The 21,174-nt window shown below is 37.7% G+C and overlaps 1 long non-coding RNA gene across 1 annotated transcript in view; it reads right to left on the bottom strand.

The window, feature by feature from the left end:
- Positions 1–16,156: 16,156 nt before the first annotated feature.
- LOC116420849 overlaps positions 16,157–21,174 on the bottom strand; it is a 44,271-nt gene continuing 39,253 nt past the window's right edge. Inside the window, exon 3 of the long non-coding RNA XR_004231308.1 lies at positions 16,157–17,510. This is a non-coding gene — a long non-coding RNA (uncharacterized LOC116420849). The remainder of the gene's footprint in view (positions 17,511–21,174) is intronic.

Below are 21,174 nucleotides of genomic sequence, written 5' to 3'. Positions count from 1 at the left end.
ACTTTCTTTTTTAAAGTCAACTTTTGCCTACACCCTCTAAGTATGCCCCTAACAAAGATACAATTTTCAAGAGTTACAGTCATCTTCCTTTATAGGGAAGCAAACATTTTAACCTTTAAAAACAGTTTTTTCCTTTCCTCTTTCCCCTTTTTATGCTTCTCTTGAGTTCTGTATTTGAAGATCAAATTTTCTGTTAATCTCTGCTCTTTTCATCAAAAATAACTGAAAATCCCCCTTTTCACTGAATGTCCATCTTTTTCTTTGAAAGATAATGCTTAGTTTTGCTCAGTAGTTGATTCCTGGCTGCAATCCAAGTTCCTTTGCCTTACAGAGTATTATATTCCAAACCCTTCAATTCTTTAAAACAGAAGCTGCTAAGTCTTAAATCCTGATGGTGGCTTCTTGTTATTTGAATTGTTTCTGTCTGCTTTCAATATTTTCTCCTTGATGATTCTGGGATCTAACTACAATATTCTTTGGAGTTTTCATTTTGGGGTCTCTTTCAGGGGGTGACCAATGGATTCTTTCAAAGGCTATTTTCCCCTCTGGTTCTAGGATATAAGGGCAGTTTTCCTTGGTGATTTCTTGAAAGTTGTTGTCCAAGCTTTTTTTTTTTTTTTTTTTTTTCATTATGGTTTTCAAGTAGTCCAGTAATTCTTAAGATTGTCTCCCCTGGATCTATTTCCCATGTCAGTTGTTTTTCTAATGAGCATTTTACATTTTCTTCTATTTTTATTTGTTTTGTTTTGTTTCAGTGATTATTGATATTTCATTGAGTCACTAGCTTCCATTTGTCCAATTCTTAATTTTTAGTGAATTATTTTCTTCATTTAGTTTTTTGACGTCTTTTTGCATTTAGCCAATTGTACTTTTAAAGGAGTTGTTTTGTTCATTGGATTATTTTTTCCATTTCAGCAATTCTATTTTTTAAGGAGTTGTTTTCTTTTTCCATTTTGCCAAATCAATTTTTTAATCAGTGGTTTTCTTCAGTATATATATGTTTCCATTTCACCAAATGTTTTTTTTTTTTTTCCTGAAGCAATTGGGGTTAAGTGTGACCCTTGCCCAGGGTCACACAGCTGGGAAGTGTTATGTGTCTGAGACCAGATTTGAACTCAGATCCTCCTGACTTCAGGGCTGGTGCTCTATCCACTGCACCAACTAGCTGTCTCTGACACCAAATGCATTTTTAAGGAATTATTTTCTTCAGTCAACTTCTGTGTTCCCTTTTCTAAACACTCCTGCAAAACTCTCATTTCATTTCCCAATTTTTCTCTCTTTTAAAATCTTTTTTGAATTCTTCCATGAGAACCTTTTGAGTTGGAGACCAGTTTATATGCTTCATCTGTAGTTGTTTTGTCATTACTGTCCTCAGGATTTGAGTTCTGTTTCCCTGTCTCCACAATAGCTACCTATGGTCACAACTCTTTTTGGTTTTTTGCTCATTTTAAAAGATTGAGCTCTGTTCTTAAGGTACTGGGGAGATTGTCCCTAGTTTCCTCTATAGGATGAGAGGGGCTTCATGCTGCACTGGAACTGGTGTTGCAGGCTTCCCCTATGCTGTTTAGGTTTGGCCAAGTCATACCTGCTATGCTGGGGTTCAGAGGCTCACTATTTGCCTTCTGTAGTTGTGTTGGAGGTCTCACAGCTAGTCTGCTGATCCACTTGACTTTTGAATCAGAACAGAGTAGCCAATGCTGCTGTATTTTGATTAGGAGTCTCCCACTAGATTCCCTATGTGGGACTTCTATGTCCTGGACTTCCCTGGGCTATGGCTGGACTGGGTCACATGTCCCCCTCTGCCCAATTGAGATACACCTTTCCTAAAGTTCTCCCAAGTTATTTTCAGATAGAACTTTGTTACAACTACAAATATTTGTAGTGTAAGGCTTGATCTAGTGTTGACTCTGAAGAAAGCCAGGAAGAGGGCAGGCAAAAGTCTTATCTACTCTCTGCCATCTTGGCTCCACCCCCCCTCATTTATTATTAATAGTTCATATTTCTTCTATATATGGTTGTTTATATGAGCCCCCTCCTTTTATATTGTGAGCTTCTTGAGAACAAGGTCTGTCTTTTGACTTTCTCTGTTCCCCCAATGTTTGGCATACAGTAGGTATTTAATAAATACCTGGAACTGGAACTTGTGTTGCAGGCTTCCCCTATGCTGGTTAGGTTTGGCCAAGTCATACCTGTTATGCTGGGGTTCAGAGGCTCACTATTTGGTGTGGGTTTGCCAACTTTGCATCACTATATTATCACATAATAAATGTTCATGACTAACTGATTGAGCTGGGTTTTGACAGAATCTTGGGATTGAAAAGGACTCTAGGTATTCTCTGGCTTAATCCATATTTGATAAGAGATCTGCTTTTACAACATCCCTGACAAGTAAGTTATCATTCAACCTTTTTTTTTTTAATATTTCTGATGACAGAGAATTACTATCTCCAGATATATTCCATTCTACTTTAGAGCCTTTCTAATTATTAGAAAGATTTTCCTCATAGCCCACCCAAATTTGTTTCATTACAACATCTACCCATTGTTCCTGGATAAGTTCTCTGACTAAAAATAACATATCCAAAATTTCCAGGTGAAAATCTTTCATTTATTTGAAGAACACTGTCATGTCATCTTAAATCATGGCACTTAGAAAGGAATACAGTACTCCAGATACAGTATGATTAGAGTAAGTGCAAGAAAACTATCATTCCTTATTCCCAGAAGCCATGTTTATTCTTAGTATAGCCTAAAATTGTAGGATCTGGCAAGAGGAAGTTCAAAAATGGACTCAGACACAAAGTAATTGCATGTTTCTGAGCAAATCACTTAATCTTCATCTGCCACAGTTTCCTCAACTGTAAAATGAGGATAATAACACCTATCTCCCAAGGTTGTTATGAGGATCAAATGAGATGGATATCTGTAAAACACTTAGCATAGTGTGTGGCACATAGTAAATGCTATATCAATGTTAGCCATTATTATTCAGTCAGAAACCAAGTTTTCTGCATTCTACTTCCACATGTCTCTTTCTCTTTAGTTATTACCCTATTCCAAACCTTCAGTATCTTTTACTTTGACCATTGCCACAGCCTCATAATTGTTCTTTCAGCCATAGATTATTCTCACCCTCTCTAATTCATTTTTCACACAGATACCAGTGTGAGTTTTCTAAGTCACAGAACTGATTATCGCTCATCTACTCAATAAACTTCAATACTTCTAGGATCAAATCTAAACTCTTCTATTTGGCAATGAAAACCCACAACTGGCTATTTTTCATATGTACTCCCCTTAACATGCTCTATAATCTTGTCATTTTTTTTTTGCTTTTTTTGCAAAAAAAGCATTGTTCCACAATGGTATATAACGTATATATCACACATGGCACGTGGCACCCAAATCAAGTATCATATGTGATATCTCCATTTCTTTTATGACCTGTCCCCTCACTACTAATGCTCTCCATCCTTACCTTTTCATTTTCAAATTATTATTATTATTATTATTATTTTTGCTGAGGCAATTGGGGTTGTGACTTGCCCAGAGTCACATAGCTAGGAAGTGTTAAGTGTCAGATTTGAACTCAGGTCCTCCTGACTTCAGGACTGGTGCTCTATTCTGCTCCGCCACTTATCTGCCCCCTAGAATTCCTAATTTTTTTCAAGTTCAGCTCAAGTACTAATACCAGATGTTCCTGTGTGCTTGTACTATGTTCCTGTCAAACTAGCTCGCTTTATTTTATATACATATATATGCATTGTCTCCTTTAGGAAAGTGTAAACCCCTTGAGGGCAAAGGTTATTTCATTTCTCTTTTTTTTATCCCCAGCACCTAGCACACAGAAGGTACTTTTAAATAAAATTAAATATAAATAAAATAAATATTTCAAATACATACATAGACAAATATATACATTTAAAATAAGTAAATATAAATAAAATAAAATTCATGTTGATGGATTGTTGAAGAAAGTACTTTGCAAATCTTTTCATGCTAAAGACATGTGAGTTTATCTTCTTAACTATAATTCTACCAAAAAACTAATTGATTTCCAAGGCATAAGGATCATTAACTTTGTCATCCAGATCTCTCTTCCACATCTCCTGTTGTCATATGTGGCGATATCTATAGTTACCAAAACTCCAAGATCCTCAAAAGATGTTGACTATTTTGTGATCTGGAATTAGTGTCATCACTTAGGAGGTGACTCAGCCTTGGCTTCTCTGCTCTAATTCATTCTTTGCTTGTGGACTTGACCAATTGTGAAGAACTTTGGAAAGTTAATTTTCTGGTGTGTTGAGAGGAGTTGGTAACCCCTTTGGCACTGGGACACTTCCACTTTAGTCATCTCTAGAAGATGCCAGGAGCCCCAGGCTCAGTAAGGAAAGAGCACTGGCCCAGAGACAAATGAGGGAGTCTACAATGTTTGTAGAACTGGTTCCTAGACTTTCAGTTCTTCAGCAATTTCTTCCCTCAGTATTGTTTAGTCGTATTTTATCCTACCCTCCACACAAACACACAAGTGAATAATGGTTTCTGTCATTATCTAACAATATCTGCCTTGAGTAAAGGTTCAGAAAGCTCTGGTTGGAGTTCTGGCTTAAGATTCTAGCTCAAGAGCTGGATGAGGTAACAGGGAACATTTGTTCCAACATCTTTATTTAACAGAAGAAGATATCGAGCTGCATGGAAGTGATGCAAGTTGGCAAAACCACACCAAAAATAAATGTCAGGAGTAGATGAACCCAAATCTTCTGACTCAGAGGTAGAGCCCCTCCACTTGGTCACCCTTCAAGAGCAAGCTGTGTGATATTGGGCAAGACACTTAACATTTCCTCATCTATGAAACTGGGAGAAAAGTAAGGCTAGGTCAATAAAGTCCAATCTACTGTTATTTATTAACAATTTTGTTTGAATTACTTCCCTATATGCAGAAGACACAAAAACAAAACTAAAATCAATTCTTGTCCCCAATGAGTACAGTCTTTTGGGGAGACAAGACATAGAAATTGATAAGTAGTTTGATCCAGATGTTGTGGTCACTTCCATGTGTAACGATTTAGACATTTATACCACAGTAATAAATTAGTAGCTTTTCTGTGACTGAGAAGAGTAGAAATTTAAAGCTGAAATTCAATGATTTCTAAAGTCCAATCAAAAATCTAGCTCTCTCATTTTACTGATGAAGAAATTGTCTCAGAGAAAAGCATGGATTCAGAGATAACTCTTCACTAGAAAATTTCAAGCAATGCCTAAAGACCCTTCTGCCAGAGATATTGTAGTAGGAATTCTCAATAATGCAAAAGTCAGACTAGTCAGAATCTGTAAGATTCAGATCTAATCTAAAATTCTGTGATTCTAGGATGGTGGGTAGGATGATACACTTGAATAGAAATGCATTAAAGTGGAAAGTCCTCCACATTAGTTTCAGAAATTCTGGGTTGGAATTCTTGCTCTAAAAGTCTCAATTGTTTGACTTTTGGTAAATTATTTCTCTCAGCTTGTTTTTTTCACCTGTAAAATTGGGATAATATAACTTGGTGTTTATGAGGGTTGTTGTGAGGAAAGCACTTTGTAGACTATAAAGCATATGGAAAGGTGAGCCCTTATGAAACTGCTGGTCCTCAGCATGTATGAATTTGTCAGAGCAGATGTTGATAAAGGAAAGGGAAATATAGGTATCTGGAAAGAGAGGAGCCCCTTAAGTGGAAATAAAGAGGTCTGAGAAGGGATCTTGACCAAGGCTTTGTAATTGTACCCCATTCTGACTAAAACAGTTCTGGTGTTTCACTCAGCATCAATTCATGAAAATCCTTCCAGGTCTTTCTAAAATTAGCTTGTTCATCATTTTTTATAGAACAATAATATTCCATTATTTTCATATACCATAACTTATTCAACCATTCCTCAGTGAATGGGCAACTATTCATTTTCCAATTCTTTGCCATCACACACACAAAAAAACTGCTATAAATATTTTTTGCACATGTGGGTCCTTTTTCCTCCTTTATGATTTCCTTGGGATACAGATCCATTAGTAGCACTGCTGGATCAAAGGGTATGTACAGTTTTATAGCCCTTTGAGCATAATTCAAAATTGCTCTCCAGAACCATTACATTTTGCAACTTTACCAATAATGCATTGGTGTCCCAGTTTTCCCACATCTCCTCCAATATTTATCATTGTCTTTTCCTGCCATCTTAACCAATCTGAGAGACATGAGATGGTACCTCAGAGCTGCTTTAATTTTCAATTATCTAATCAATAGTGATTTAGAGCATTTTTTCATATACCTATTAATAATTTTAATTTCTTGATCTGAAAATTGTCTCTTCATATCCTTTGACCATTTCTCAGTTGGGGAATGGTTGTCTTGACTTTCGAATAAATTAGATTTAAATGAGGCGGAGTTGCACAAAATCATCAACCTCGCTCTTTCAAAGTCATCCAAGTCAGGTGGCAAGGCAAAAGTCAGAATGACTTGTGCTGGTCCAGGATGCAGTGGATAAACTTGGAGTCTTAGAAGTGTGACCAAGCTCTATGCTTTCCACGTCATTTTCTTCACCCATCTTCACCATGATGGAAGATATAAGAAGACATTTCTTATACCAACTGATCATTGAAACAATTTATTCTCAGCCACCCATTCTATCAGGGGGAGTCTTCATATATTGGGTGTTGATGCCTCCCAACTCACCAATGGCTTGAGATGCCTTGGTTACCCTCAATCTGATGTAGCCTGTCTGTCAAGGCATTTTACCAGTATCATGGCTGCTTTGCAAGCTTCTCAGAGTGATAAGTGCGAGTTTAGTAAATCAAGTGGACACCAAAGGTGAATGAGCAGTCCTCAAAAGGGCTCAGAATATCACACTAGTTCTCCCTGAACACCACATACACCTGGGCAAGTGCTAATGATATAAAGAAAGACAAAAATATTCTCAAGTAGTTCACATTCTAATGGGTGAAAATATACAAATAACTAGATACAAACAAGATATCTTCTCAGGGCAAATTGAAGGTAATGAAGGGAAGGAATAAGCATCTATTATGTTCAGGTACTTTATAAATGTCATTTGATCTTCACAGAAATCTTTTGAGATAGGCTTTGCTATTATCCAGTTTTCTAGCTAAGGAAACTGAGGCACATAGTAATTTGCCCAGCTAAAAAGTGCCTGAGACCAGATTTAAAATCAAGTTTATAGACTCTCAGATAGTGCTTTGTGCACTGTGCCCTCAGTTGTCCATAGGGAAAGCATTAAGAAAGATCAAGAAGGCATCTTGGGTTCTTGTTTAGGTCCCATTCTCTTACTCTCTTGGGCAAAGCCCCAGGTCAGCAGGTAATGACTTACAAGCTGCTCCTGGGCTGAAGTTGGTGGGCTTCTCCTTGTCTCAGCTCCACTTGATAACTTCTAATGAGCCTCTGATCGCTGTCTTCCCTCCACAGGTGAGAGGATTGGAAGGGATTGCATCCAGCCACAGACTTCTCTTTAACCTCCGTCTCAGAGTAATTATTTGTCCCTCACTCCTTTGGTCGTCATCCAGACTATAGAGAGTTGTGTTTATGCCGGAAATTGGAATTTGTTATTAATAGAACAATTGCAGTAGATGCAGTAGGGAGGTAATAAGATGTGAGAAGATTCGTTCTAACTTAGGTCATTCGATATCCGATTCCCCACCAACAATAGCTGAGCATGGACCCATGATAGCTTAGCTACTCTAAATATTTCACTCTCTTTATTACTCAGGAGAGAAATAGGAAGCGATTGATGATTATACTCTGGGTCTGAAGACAGGTATCCTAGGTTTGACATTCTCTGGCCATGAGTCTTTGCAAAGATACTTCCTCTCTGCCTCGGTTTTCTCTTCTATAAAATGGGGAGATAGGACCAAATGAACTCTAAAGCTTCCTCCCAAGTTAGATTTTATTATTGTTTACTCAGATTTATATAGTGATAAGATTTTCTAATCACTTAAAAAGTCTTTGATTCCATTTATTTTCCTCTATACACATGAGCTAATAATAATAACTAGCATTTTTTTAAGTTTTGCAAAATCTTTTTCATTATCTCATTTATCCTTACTGCAACACTGAGAGATAAGTGATATTATTTTCCCACTTGGTAGATAAAAAAAACTGAGGTAGACAGAGGTTAAGTGATCTATCTACCCCCTAAGATAAGTAAAGAGCTTTACAAACCTTAAAGGTCATCTCCTACATTCTGGGCCATCACCAAGTGCCTTGGCTTCTGTCTTGCTACTGTTCTTCAATAATTTCAGAGGAAGATGACTTTGAGCAACTCTGCCTCATTGAAATCGAATTCAAAAGAAAGTCAAGACATCAGCCATGATGCCATTGGTCCTCTTCAAAAATGAAAGATGAGAATCAATGAGGTGGTTCAATAGATAGAGCACCAGCCTTGGAGCCAAGAGATCCTGAGTTGAAACACAGTTTCAGAGAAGTAGCTATGTGACCCTGGTCAAGTCACTTAATCTTGACTGCTGCCCAAAAAAATCAGAAGATGAAAAACAACAATAGAAGAAAGTGAGGTGATACAATGAAGAAGGAGGTGTCCCTGGAGTCAGGAAGATCTGAGTTCAAATCTAGTTTTAGACACTTATTACTTGTGTGACTCTGGGCAAATCAGTTAACCTCTATTTGCCTCACTTTTCCCATCTCTAAAAGGGGAATAAAAATGACACCTGTCTTTCAGGGTAAGTTATGTTTCAAACAAGGTGTTTGTAAAATGCTTTGTAGACCTTAAAACACTATATAAGTGCTGCCCATTACTATTATTTAAATTAGAGGGAAGATGACAAACATGATTATGGCATACTACAATGGTTTGCCCATTCTAGGAAACTGTCTACCAGGTCCTTCCATAAGTTCACCCTTGTAGGTCTATCCCAATGTCCCAAAGGCTTTCCTTACTTTTCTTCAACATTTCAAAAATAGTGATAGAGTCCTGGCTTTCCATTGGTCACCTTTCACTTTTGCCATGTGAGTATCCCTTCCTATCTTCCCAATCACAAAAGTCCTTGATGATATTTTTTCTATCTGTTCTTCTTTGGAATTTCCCATTGGTTCAATGCTGCAGTCTGCTCAAGACCCCAAATGATTCACCATTACTATCTGTGGGATGCTTATCATTGATTCTTTGAAGATTGTTGTGTGCCATGTTTTGTCATCACACAATGATTCCAATAGACTGATAATATTTAAAAGATCAAATTAGATAACATATACAAGGTATTTTGCAAATCTTAAAGTGCTATGTAAGGGCTAGCTATTATTGGTCTTCATAGATATGTATTTGTTTCTATGGAGACACTGAGGTCAATAAGGGATTTCTGCAACATCCCAAAGATAGCCCAGTTTTCTCTCTTCTTTTCAGCTTTAAGTTCCTTGTCTATCTGATGATCTATCTATATCTATCTATCTATCATTTATCTATTTATTTATCTATATATCTATCTCTATCCCTATATATCTATATCTATCTATCATCTACCTATCTGTATCTATTTATATATATAGATATATCTATATCTATCTATATCTATATACATATGTGTATATATACATATATACACATATGTATATATGTGTCTAGCAGTATATATATACTGCTATACAAGTTTTAGGCTGTCCATCTTAATACAAGATGAAATCTGGGCAGAAACGATTCTTTATCCTCTTGATCTTTTCTGGGTAGATGGACAGGCCTTTAAGAGAGTTATCAAGAATAATCAGGAGCATCCTCAAATATTACTGGGTAGGCTTCAATAATCAATAATGAGCCATATGTTTGTCATATCACAAGTAAATGAAAGATAGGGAGAATATAAGATCACAATGTGCAGGGTTTTTGTTGATAAGGAGAAAATATTTATTTTGACAAAATACAAGGCTAACTTATAGGTTTTTTTAAACAAAGTATTTCCCCTCCATACATCAAAACCCTTCAAGATTCCTTTCAAGCTGTAATAGCAGAAATAAACCGGTTCAATGACCCTCTGATCATAAACATTAGGCATAGCATAAAACAAGGAGATAGATATACGCTCTCCAAAGAAATGTGTTATGTTGGAAGAGAACCAGCTTGGAGTTCAGTTCAAAGAGGGGTGCTTTGTGGACAGTGGGGTGTTCCATATGTTCCCATTTGTGATAATTGCATAGAATTAAATATATATATGTTTGATGCTTAGGTTCTCAGATTATAAGCAATTTTCTAATTTCATTGTGATGCAAAACACAGATCATCATTTATCTCTTTTGAGCCTTTTACATCCATACCACACCATGGGTTAAGTTCAACAAAATCTATTTTTCAGTAATTTTTAGTTGTGTCCAACTATTCATGATCTCATTTGAAATTTTCTTGAAAAGATACTAGAATTATTTGCCATTTCCTTCTCCTCATTTTACAGGGAAGGTACTGAGGCAAACAGAGTGAAGTGACTTGCCCATTCTCACACAGCTAGTGTCTGAGGACAGATTTCAACTCATGAAGATGAGTCTTTTTGATTCCAGATTCTATTCATTATAACTAGCTACCCCTTTTATAGGTAAGGAAATGGATACACCAATCTCTACTGTCATTTGCCCATTTTCATAGAGCTAGTAAATGTCTGAGGATAGATTTCAACTCATGAAGATATCTTTTTGATTCCAAATTCTATCCATTGTAACTAGCTACCCCTTTTATAGATGAGGAAATGGATGCACCAATTTCTACTGTCATTTGCCCATTTTTATACAGCTACTAAGTGTCTGAAGATGGATTTCAACTCGTGAAAAATAATCTTCTTGGTTTCAAGTTCTATCCATTGTATCACCTACCTGCCCTTTTTTAAAGATGAGGAAATGAATGCTCCATTCTTCTATGTGACTTGCCCATTTTCTCACAGCTAGTAAACATCAAAGGCAGCTTTTGAACCCAGGTTTTCCTTATCCCAAGATTCTTTGCCATTATGTATAACTGTGACTGGAATGGGTAGAATAGTCCAATAACTGTGCTCTTGTAATTAAGGAGCACTATGACCAAACTCTACACTTGGATCCCAGTTCCAGTAACTTGGTCTCTATTTTATTCCTTTCTCCTATAGGAATGAGATGTTAGCATCATAGCCATAAATTTGGAAGGAACCTCAAAGGTCAATCTAGTCCTATAAACATTTTACATATGAGGAAACAGACTCAGAAAAAGGAAGAATAATAGGATCACAGGTCTAGGGCTAGGAGGAACTTAAAAGGCTATTGAGTCTGTTTGATCAAAGAAACTGATTCCCATGGATGCTACTTGATGCCCGGTGTTGCATCAGCAATAAATGACAAAAACAAGATTTGAACCAGGTCTTCTGATTTCCATTCCTGTGTCCTTTGTATGTACATTTCTTTTCAACAGTCCTATTAAGGATGGGACACTGCATTCAGAATCTTATTCATTGTTACCTGATACCAGAGCAACACTGGGTTTTCCCCTTCCCTGCCTGAGTTTCTGACTACCAGAAACCTGATCCTCTTGGCGCCATGTTCTGTTTGTTGCCTGGAACAGATCCATGATGCCTTTCTGGTTTTCCCTCATGTTGCCAGTCTGCCTATATCTTGATAACAGATAGCAGGAAACAGAAGGAACAAAACTTATAGCCCCAATCTGCTCTGTACTAACTCCATGACCTTTTATTACATTTGTACAAGATGGGAATTCTCTTATCATTAATCTTAATCAGTTCAGAGTTTTCTAGAACACCTAAAATTTAAGTGGCTTGTCCAGCTTGTCCAGTGTCAGAAAGAGGACATGACTCTAGAGTTTCCTGGGCTCCAGACTCTGTAGTCTTCCTTCCATCTACTACACCAAATTGCAATCTATTTCTTAAAGAGACAAGGCAGCTCATAAAAGTTGATTGAGTTGCATTTCCTAACTGTACGATCTCAAACCAAGCTCAGTAGATAATCTTGTCTGTGACTTGTTGAAAAAACTAAAATGATATGGCTTAACCTCCCTCAGTTTCTGCCCTCTCCACTTCCTGTGACCAATATTCTCTTCCCTTCTCCATCTCTGAGAATGGCTGACCCTTTTTCCAGCCCCAACTTACCATACCAACACTTTTCATCTGACCCCTTCTCAGCGGCTTCTGTTACCTCAAACCCTGCCCCCCATCACCAATACACTCTAGAATTTCTACTTGCCTCCACATACTCCATTTAAGAACATTTTCCTTTATTTTTCTTGAGTTGTTTTTTTTTAGGATGGGAGATCTATGTGTTCTTTCACAACATGATTTTTCGGGAAATGTTTTATAAACTTCACATGTGGTTTCTTTTTTATTCACATCACTACTTTATTTTTTAAAACAATAATAGCATTTTATTTTTCAAAATACATGCAAAAATCGTTTTAACCATTCATCCTTGCAATACTTTGTGTTCCAATTTTTTCTCCCTCTCTCTTCTCCCTCCTTCCTTAGACAGCAAGTAATCCAATTTACTTGTGCAATTCTTTCAAACATATTTCCACATTTATCATGCTGTGCAAGAAAAATCAGATCAAAGGGGAAAAAATGAAAAAGAAATAAGTAAGCAAACAAACACCTACAACCAAAAAAAGGTGAAAATATTATGCTGTCATCCATATTCAGTCTCCATCACATGTGATTTCTTAATGGGAACTGGAGTAGGGATAAAGAAAAGAATCTGGAACTCAAAAGTATTCAAAACAAATGTAAAAAGTTGTTTTTAATATAACTGGGGAAAATATTAAATCAATAAATTAAATTTAATTTTTAAAATATTTTCAGATGTTCTCTAACCTAAAAGAAGCAGCTAGGAAACACAATGGATAGTTCACTGAGCCAGAAGTCAAGAAGATCTCAGTTCATATGCTGCCTCAGAAACTTACTTACTAGAAGTGTGATCCTGGATAAGCCATTTAACATCTCAGTGTTTTAGTTTCTTTCTAAATAAAATTAAATGATCTCTCAGGTCTCTTCCAGCACCAGGCCTATGATGCTATGATCTCTCTCCTTGCATTGAGCAGAGACTCAAGAAATGCTTGCTGTGGATATTGGAAATAGTGTATGCCTTCCTTTGCAGGCTTTTTCCCATCTCCCCTTCTTTTTGAGCTGAAATGTCAACTACAAAGGCATGACCTTTCTTTCCTTTCCACTTGTAGAGAATTGAGATCATGAAGAGGATGACAGATTGACACTCCTCTCTCTCTTTATTGATTTGGGGTCTCGGGTGCCAGCTTTAATGGAGAAAGAGTTTTAAAATTAATATAGCTCGGTAGAGAGAGCCCTGAGGGACAGGCAGGAGACCTGGGATTTAGTTCCAATTCTACCTTTAATTATCGACATGACCTGGTCTAAGTTAATTCCCCTTCCTGATCCAGTAAGATCTGGCATAGTAAGAAGCTAGTAAATCCCTTTTAGGACACTGACATTCTTTACTCCAGGGTGCCTCCCAGCTCTGCCATTCCATGTTCTAAGTAAGGTTCTCCCGGCTCGGACATTCTCTGTGCTAAGGCTCTTCCCAGCTCCAATGGTCTCTATTCTAAAGCTCCTTTCAATGCCAAAGTCTGATCTATTTTCCTTTTTATAAATACGGTTCTTTCCATTTTGAATGTTCTATGTTCTAAGGTCCCTTCATGCTTCCTGAATCCTGTGTCTCCATGCCTTATTTAACTATCCTTCATGACTTATGGATGAGAAAGAAAATCCCTGTCTGTTCATTCACCCAAAGGAAGCCATTCATTTTTCTGTGAGCCAACGGTTTCCATGTTCTCTGCTTGGGCGCCATAATGCCTTCATTGTGGAATCACATTTGCTTGTGACATTTTCTTTTCAAAAGGCAGAGATCAGTCTTGTAAATGTAGAGAATGTGTAAAGTGATTCCAGTGGGAAATGGTCCTTGTTTGCAGACAGAAGCTTCTCTGCCTGGGTCCCCTTGTTCTCTCCCCTCCCCCAAACAATAGAGATGTTGTTTCCACTATGAATTGTGTTTCCTCAGCAGTGAGACTTTGGGCTGGTTCATTACAGTGAGTACCCCTGGGAGGGCCTGGATTTCAATCAAAGCAATCTCACATCTGCTACATTTAGTGCCAAATTCCTACTTAGAAGATACGGCGCTTTCCTTGAAAACACGGCTCCTTTCTGGTACAAAGAACATTCATGCCAAATTGACTATTCAAGCGGGAAAGATCCTTTGAGATCATCTTGTCCGGTGCCTTCATTTCCTTTTTAATTGGTTTTATTCAGATCTTTTGTCTTTACATCATAGACATGTCCCAGTCTTCAGATTCAACCCTCTGTATGATAGAGAAACTAACTATCCCCAAATATCTCATAAAGAAAACTTTTCTTGAGATGTATCCAATATGCCATCCTAGTGATTCCCCACTGGCTCACTGTAAGGGAGATGGATTTCATTATAAATAATTTCTCAAAGTTCTTTTGATTTTAACATTCCTCAGAGTTTAACTGCCTCTTAAAAGTCCTTTCGTTTGCTCACTGTAGTGATTGAATAGGTTGTTCTCTTGTTTCTGCTTATTTTACACGGAGGCATCAGTTCATGTGAGTTTCCATGTTTCTCTGAATTTCTCATAATTATCATATCCTTTATTTTTACAGAGAAGGAAACTGAAGCTCAGAGAGTGCCTGATTCTGGCTCAAGTTTACACAGGGAGTTAGGGGCAGAACTGGGGCTTGTGAAACCAGGTCTCCAAGTCCAATGTGCTTTCCTTTATGCACCAGACTGTAGCCTTTGACTATTTCTGACTGGCCATCACCTCAGGCAATACACACAGAGTAGAATACCATTGAAGTATCAGTCTTGGGATGACAGCATCAAAGTGCTGTCAACACGGATTCTGTGAAAACACTCCAAGATCCATCAGGTGATAACTTAAAGATGGAAGGTGTTTCCTTAGAATTATAAACAAAGTTCTTTCATATTTTTTTGTATGATTCTTTCATAGACGTAGGGAGAACTAGCACCTCTGAGGGCTGTCAAGCCATCTCTTTGGGTGTTCACCTGCTTCAGTCATCTCTTATTTGTGGCTTCAAGAAGCTATAGAATGTGCAGTAGCCACATCCATGCAAACAATTTTCTCAGACAAGCTAAACCAGGAAAAGGATAACCAAGGGATTTCAGAGTTATTGGTGAGATAGTGGAATATCTAACCCAAGGGCAAGACGATTCTCTTCCCTCCAGTCCAGTGGAATGGGCAAATGAGAATAATTTGTTCCACAAGCCATGAAGGTGGCTGAAACCAGTAATTGGAGCACTTAGAGTTTGGTTAGACTTTGAAGACATCAAAGTTTACTGCACCCTGAGCCATCACCAGTCATCTTGACCTTATCTTACCATTGGACTTGGAATATTCTGGCAGAGAGAGTGAGGTCAAAGACTTTGCACAGCTGTGCCTCATTTAAATCCAATTTATGCTTAAATTGCCCATGCCTTTTAATGTTTTTACCTATCTCAAAGTCCTGTGGCAATGATAAAGCAGCAGGTTTCATTGGGAGCTGTAGTCACAACCTAGGCCATAGGGTCATCTTCTCACTGAAGGGAGCAGTGAGATTTGACAGCCTTTTGGGTGCCTGAGCATCCTTTTAAAGACCACACTGCTGATGAAGAGAGGCTTGGAGAGACTTACATAAACTGATGCTAAGTGAAACGAAACGAACCAGATCATTATACACGGCAACAACAATATTCTATGAGGATCCATTCTGATGGAAGTAGCTATCTTTGGCAATTAAAGGATCCAATTCAGTTCCAATTGATCAGTGATGAACAGAACCAGCTATACCTAGCGAAAGAACACTGGAAAATGAGTGTGGACTGCTTGCATTTTCGTTTTTCTTCCCAGGTTATTTTTACCTTCTTTCTAAATCTGATTTTTCTTGTGCAACAAGAGAACTGTATAAATATGTATACATATATTGTATTTAACATATACTTTAACATGTTTAACATATATGAGACTGCCTGCCATCTGGGGAGGGGGTAGAGAGAAGGAGGGGGAAAGTTGGAACAGAAGTGTTTGCAAAGGTCAATGTTGAAAAATTACCCATGCATATGTTCTGTCAAAAAAAAGCTATAAAAATAAAAAAAGACCACACAGCTCACCTCCTGATGTGAGAAAGAGGCTAGAAAAGGTGCTCTAAAATTATTTTTTATTACCCAACCCTGGTCTGATTACTACACGGGCAGGGATACTACCCTGTGATTAAAACACATACAAAAATGTACCCAAAGTCTTGCAAAGATGATTCCAGTCACCATCAGTATATACAATGTGCTCACACTTATACACAACATGAAATCTAGTAGATCTGAATAAGAAACAGCTCTTTTTGTGAGACAACTCAACAGGTATTAAAAATAGCAGCTCTGAGTGAAACAAGGCTGGCAAATGAAGAGCAGAATCCTGAAATCAGGACTGGATACATCATTTTTCTAGTGTGGTCACAGGGGAGAGGGGCATCATAAAGCTGGTGTAGGTTTGGCAATCAAAATTAACCTAGTCAACAAGCTTATATACCTACCAAAAGGACTGAATGACAGATTCATGACAATTCAATTGCCCCTTGTAGGAAAGCACTCCACCACCATCATCCATGTGTATTATTTCACCATGATGGATCCTGATGAGGTCAAAGAAAAATTGTAGGAAAACCTGGAGTGTCTCATTATCAATGTGCCAAAAGAAGAGAAGCTTATAATTCCGGGTGACTTTAATGCAAGAGTAGGCAAAGATTACCAGTCGTGGCAGGGAGTATTTAGGAGGAATGGATTCAGAAATGGCAATAGTAATGATCTTTTACTACTGAAGATGTGTGCATCTCATGACCTTGTCTTTCATGCAATAAATGCAATAAAATCTTAAGGATGCAGTCTTGCAGCAAACATTGGTAATTAATAAACCATGCAGCTGTAACTCCTTACAGATTGTCCATTTCTATGAAGGTTAAAGAAATAGATAGTCCTGTGACAATCCCAGAGGGGAGGGTCTCTTTCTTAATAATCGTTAGTAAGATTCTTGCCAGAGTCTTCCTTAACAGGCTGATCCTTCAACTGGAAAATGTTCATCTATCGGAGAGCCAGTATAGCTTCTGAAAGGACCGGGAATGGTCATTATGGTGTATGGTGCCCGACAGTTTCAGGAGAAATGGGTCTGTATATAATGTTTGTTGACCTGACCTTTGCTCTGGCCTTTGATGGTCAGTCATGAGGAATTATGGAAAATTATGTCCAAATTTCATTGCCTGGAAAAGTTGTCGGTATCACATATCAATTTTCTGATATACTTGCGGGGGGTTTTGATAATGGACAATGCTCTCACATTTTCTCAGTCATCGATGGAGTGAAACAAGGCTGTATGCTTGCTTCCATGCTTTTTAACGTGATGTTTTCAGCAGTGTTCAGGTGCTTTCAACAAGGAAAAATGTAGCATCAAGGTTAACTACCGCACCGATGATAAATGACAACTCGAAAAGGCTACAACCCAAGACAAAAGTGGAGAGAGAGTTGGTCCATGAGTTTTTGTTTGCAGATGATTATGTAATCAACAAAGTCTTTGAAGTTGAGATGCAACAAAATAAAATATAGATTGATTCTCTACTGCTTATTCTAGCCTAACAATTAACACCAAAAAACACAGGTGTCCCACCAGCCAACACCACACCATCCATACATGGAACCATTGGTTATAGCAAATGGGGAAATTATGAATATTGGGCATAAGTTTATTTACCTTGGCGGTACACTTTGGTTTGTTTTTAATTTTAATAGCTTTTTATTTACAAGTTATATGCATGGGTAATTTTACAGCATTGACAATTGCCAAACCTTTTGTTCCAATTTTTCCCCTCCTTCACTCTATCCCCTCCCCTAGATGGCAGGATGAGCAATACATGTTAAATATATTAGAGGATAAATTAAATACAAAATAAGTATACATGTCCAAACCATTATTTTGCTGTACAAAAAGAATCGGACTCTTGAAATATATTGTACAGTTAACCTGTGAAGAAAATCCAAAATGCAGGCGGGCAAAAATATAGGAATTGGGAATTCAATGTAATGGTTCTTAGTCACCTCCCAGAGTTCTTTTGCTGGGTGTAGCTGGTTCAGTTCATTACTGCTCCATTAGAACTGATTTGGTTCATCTCATTGCTGAAGATGGCCAAGTCCATCAGAATTGATCATCATATAGTATTGATCTCTTGGTCCTGCTCATTTCACTCAGCATCAGTTCGTGTAAGTCTCTCCAGACCTTTCTGAAATCATCCTATTGGTCATTTCTTACTGAACAATAATATTCCATATTATTCATATACCACAATTTATTCAGCTATTTTCCATTGATGAGCATCCACTCAGTTTCCAGTTTCTGGCTACTATAAAGAGGGCTGTCACAAACATTTGTGCACATACAGGTCCCTTTCCCTTCTTTATGCTCTCTTTGGAATATAAACCCAGTAGCAACACTGGCAGTACACTTTGAAGGAATGTAAACAAAAATAATGAGGCTGGGGTATACACAGCCAGAGTTAGTTCGATGTTTGGGAGACTCCAAAGGAAAGCATGGGAAAGAAGAAATATTAGACTGTCTATCAAACTGAATTTCTAGCCATTGTGCTGACCACATTATATACCTGTGCAACCTGACACCTAGCAGCACCACGCCAGGAAACTAAAGTACTTCTATTTGAATTATACTAGGAAGAATCTGAAGATTTTCTGGCAGAATAAAATACCAGACACTGAAGTCATCTCTCAAATTTAGACTGCCAAATATTGAAACTCTACTGCAGAGTGTGCAACTCTAATCGGTTGGCCATGTTGTTCAAATGCCAAATGTGTGATTGCCTAGAAGATTATTTTATGGAGAACTCCCATAAGGCAAGCATCCACATGGTAGTCAGAAAAAGTGATAAAATGACACTCTCAAAGTCACTCTTAAGAACTTTGGAATCAACTTCATGACAAAGTCATGACAATAAGACTGTTGAGCAAAGCACACCTAAATCAAAAAGGCACTATGCTCTGTGAGCAAAGAAGAATTGTTCAAAAGAGATGTGAGATGCACAAATTGTGCATCTTTTGGGAGTTCACACAAGAACAATGAGTAGAAGATAGAAAAAGGCAAAATCAGGATGGATAGAAGGAAAAAACTTCCTAAAAAAGAAATCCATCCTAAGAGAGAATAGGCTTTTCCTAGAGGTAGGGTGTTGCCCTCATAGGAGATCATCAAACAAAGACTGAACGATCTCTTATACATCTAAAGAGAATTATTTTTTTGTATGTGTATGACCATCTAGTCTCTGATGGCATTCCAACTTGGATATTCTGTGATGAGAATAGACTGTATCAAGGGACATATTGGGAAACATTTGACCACCAAGTCTTTGGGGAGGAGAGAAAATATATGCATGATCATATGTTTTTTTTTTCACTTAACAGTATTTTATGTTTTCCATTACATGCAAATATAGTTTTCAACATTCACTTTTGTAAGATTTTGAATTCCAAATTTGCCCCTGTTTTCCTTCCTTCCCCACTCCCCCCCAAAACAAGCAATATAATATAGGTTATACTTGTACAGTCATGTTTTCACATTAGTCATTTTGTGAAAAAAGAATCAGAACAAAAGGGGAAATCCATGAAAAAGGAAACACACACACACACACACACATACACAAAAAAGTGAAAATAGTATGCTTTGATCTGCATTCAGATTCCATAGTTCTTTCTTCGTATGTGGATAACTGTGAAGGTTTTCTGGAGGCAGCCTTAGTTTCAGTCCCAATCAATAATTACTCCAAAAATGCAGCCAGCTGGTAAAAATGCAAACGTTTATTTCTCCTTCCAAAATAGCCCGGTTAGTTGAGGCCTAACTCTCTGCCTGGCTCCAAGAGATCTTGCAGCTTTGTCCTTGGCTTCTGCCTCTGCTTTCTTCTGCCTCCAGTCAGCACCAAGTTGAAAGATGCAATGAATCTCTTGCTTTGAAGATAGGGCTTGTGGGTTCCAAGAGCTCTCTCCGACTCCAAGCAAAACTCTCTCGAGCTCCCAGAGTTTCTAGTAACTCCTCAAGTAACTAACTCAAGTAACTAACTCAAGTAAGTACCTCAAGTAAGTACCTCCAGTCCGTTTCCAAGCTCCAAGAGCTCCCCCTCTATTTATGTGATCTCCCAAAGGTTAACTCCGCCTTTTGTAGGGAGAGGGATTCTGGGTTATCTCCTAGAGTGCTCTCTGGCCCTAAGGGAGGTGTGAATTTGGACTAAGCCCTACTAAGCCCTGCATTCTCCCAAACGTGTGAACTCCATTGAGTACTTAGATACTTATGAGCTCTCTAAAGGTGTGAACACAAGCATTGTTTCTATCAGTTCCACTTAGTACCTTGTTTCAAGTTCTGGCACAAAATATCTCTTTCTAAGAGCAAATCAATCACACTGAACCATGCCAAACCACATAACTATTGTCTCTATCATCTCCAATGTCTTAACACTTTGTAAAGATTCCAACAGATAGCATTTATTCAGCATGTGTCTTTTGGAATTGTCTTGGATCATTATAGTTCTGAGAAGAGCTAAACCTATCATAGTTGATCACCACACAGTGTTCTTGTTACTACGTGCAATGTTCTCGTGGTTCTGCTCACTTCACTTAGCATCATAAGTCTTTCTGAAATCCAGTTTCTCATCATTTCTTATAGAACAATAGTATTCCATTACATTCATGTACCACGATATGCTCAATCATTACCCAATTGATGGGCTTCCCCTCACTTTTCAATTCTTTTATACCACAAAACAAACTGCTGTAAACAATTTATGGATATTTCCCCTCCCATTTTTCTGCAAAATGTACTTTTCAGTTAAATCTGCCTTATTAACATTTTCTTCATCACTTTCTCAGGCCCAGAAATCGACAGAACAATAAGTCAAGCCCTGATTTGTAGCATTTACTAATCTTTGAGGTGAAATGCTCACACTGAAAATTTAACATTTGTCTTTATTTATCTTATTTATTTATTTTATTGAAATGGATTCAGTATACTCCTGGATGTATCTCTAATTTTATCCAATTAATTAATGAATAACATCTACTAAGTGTCTAACGTAAGCCAGGCACTGTGCTAGACATAGACTATCAGATA

The sequence above is a fragment of the Sarcophilus harrisii genome, chromosome 1 (genome assembly GCF_902635505.1).
Source record: "Sarcophilus harrisii chromosome 1, mSarHar1.11, whole genome shotgun sequence".
In the NCBI taxonomy this organism is placed as follows: Eukaryota; Metazoa; Chordata; class Mammalia; order Dasyuromorphia; family Dasyuridae; genus Sarcophilus; species Sarcophilus harrisii.
Note: the sequence above shows the minus strand (reverse complement) of the source record. Positions and strands in the feature narration are given on the sequence as shown.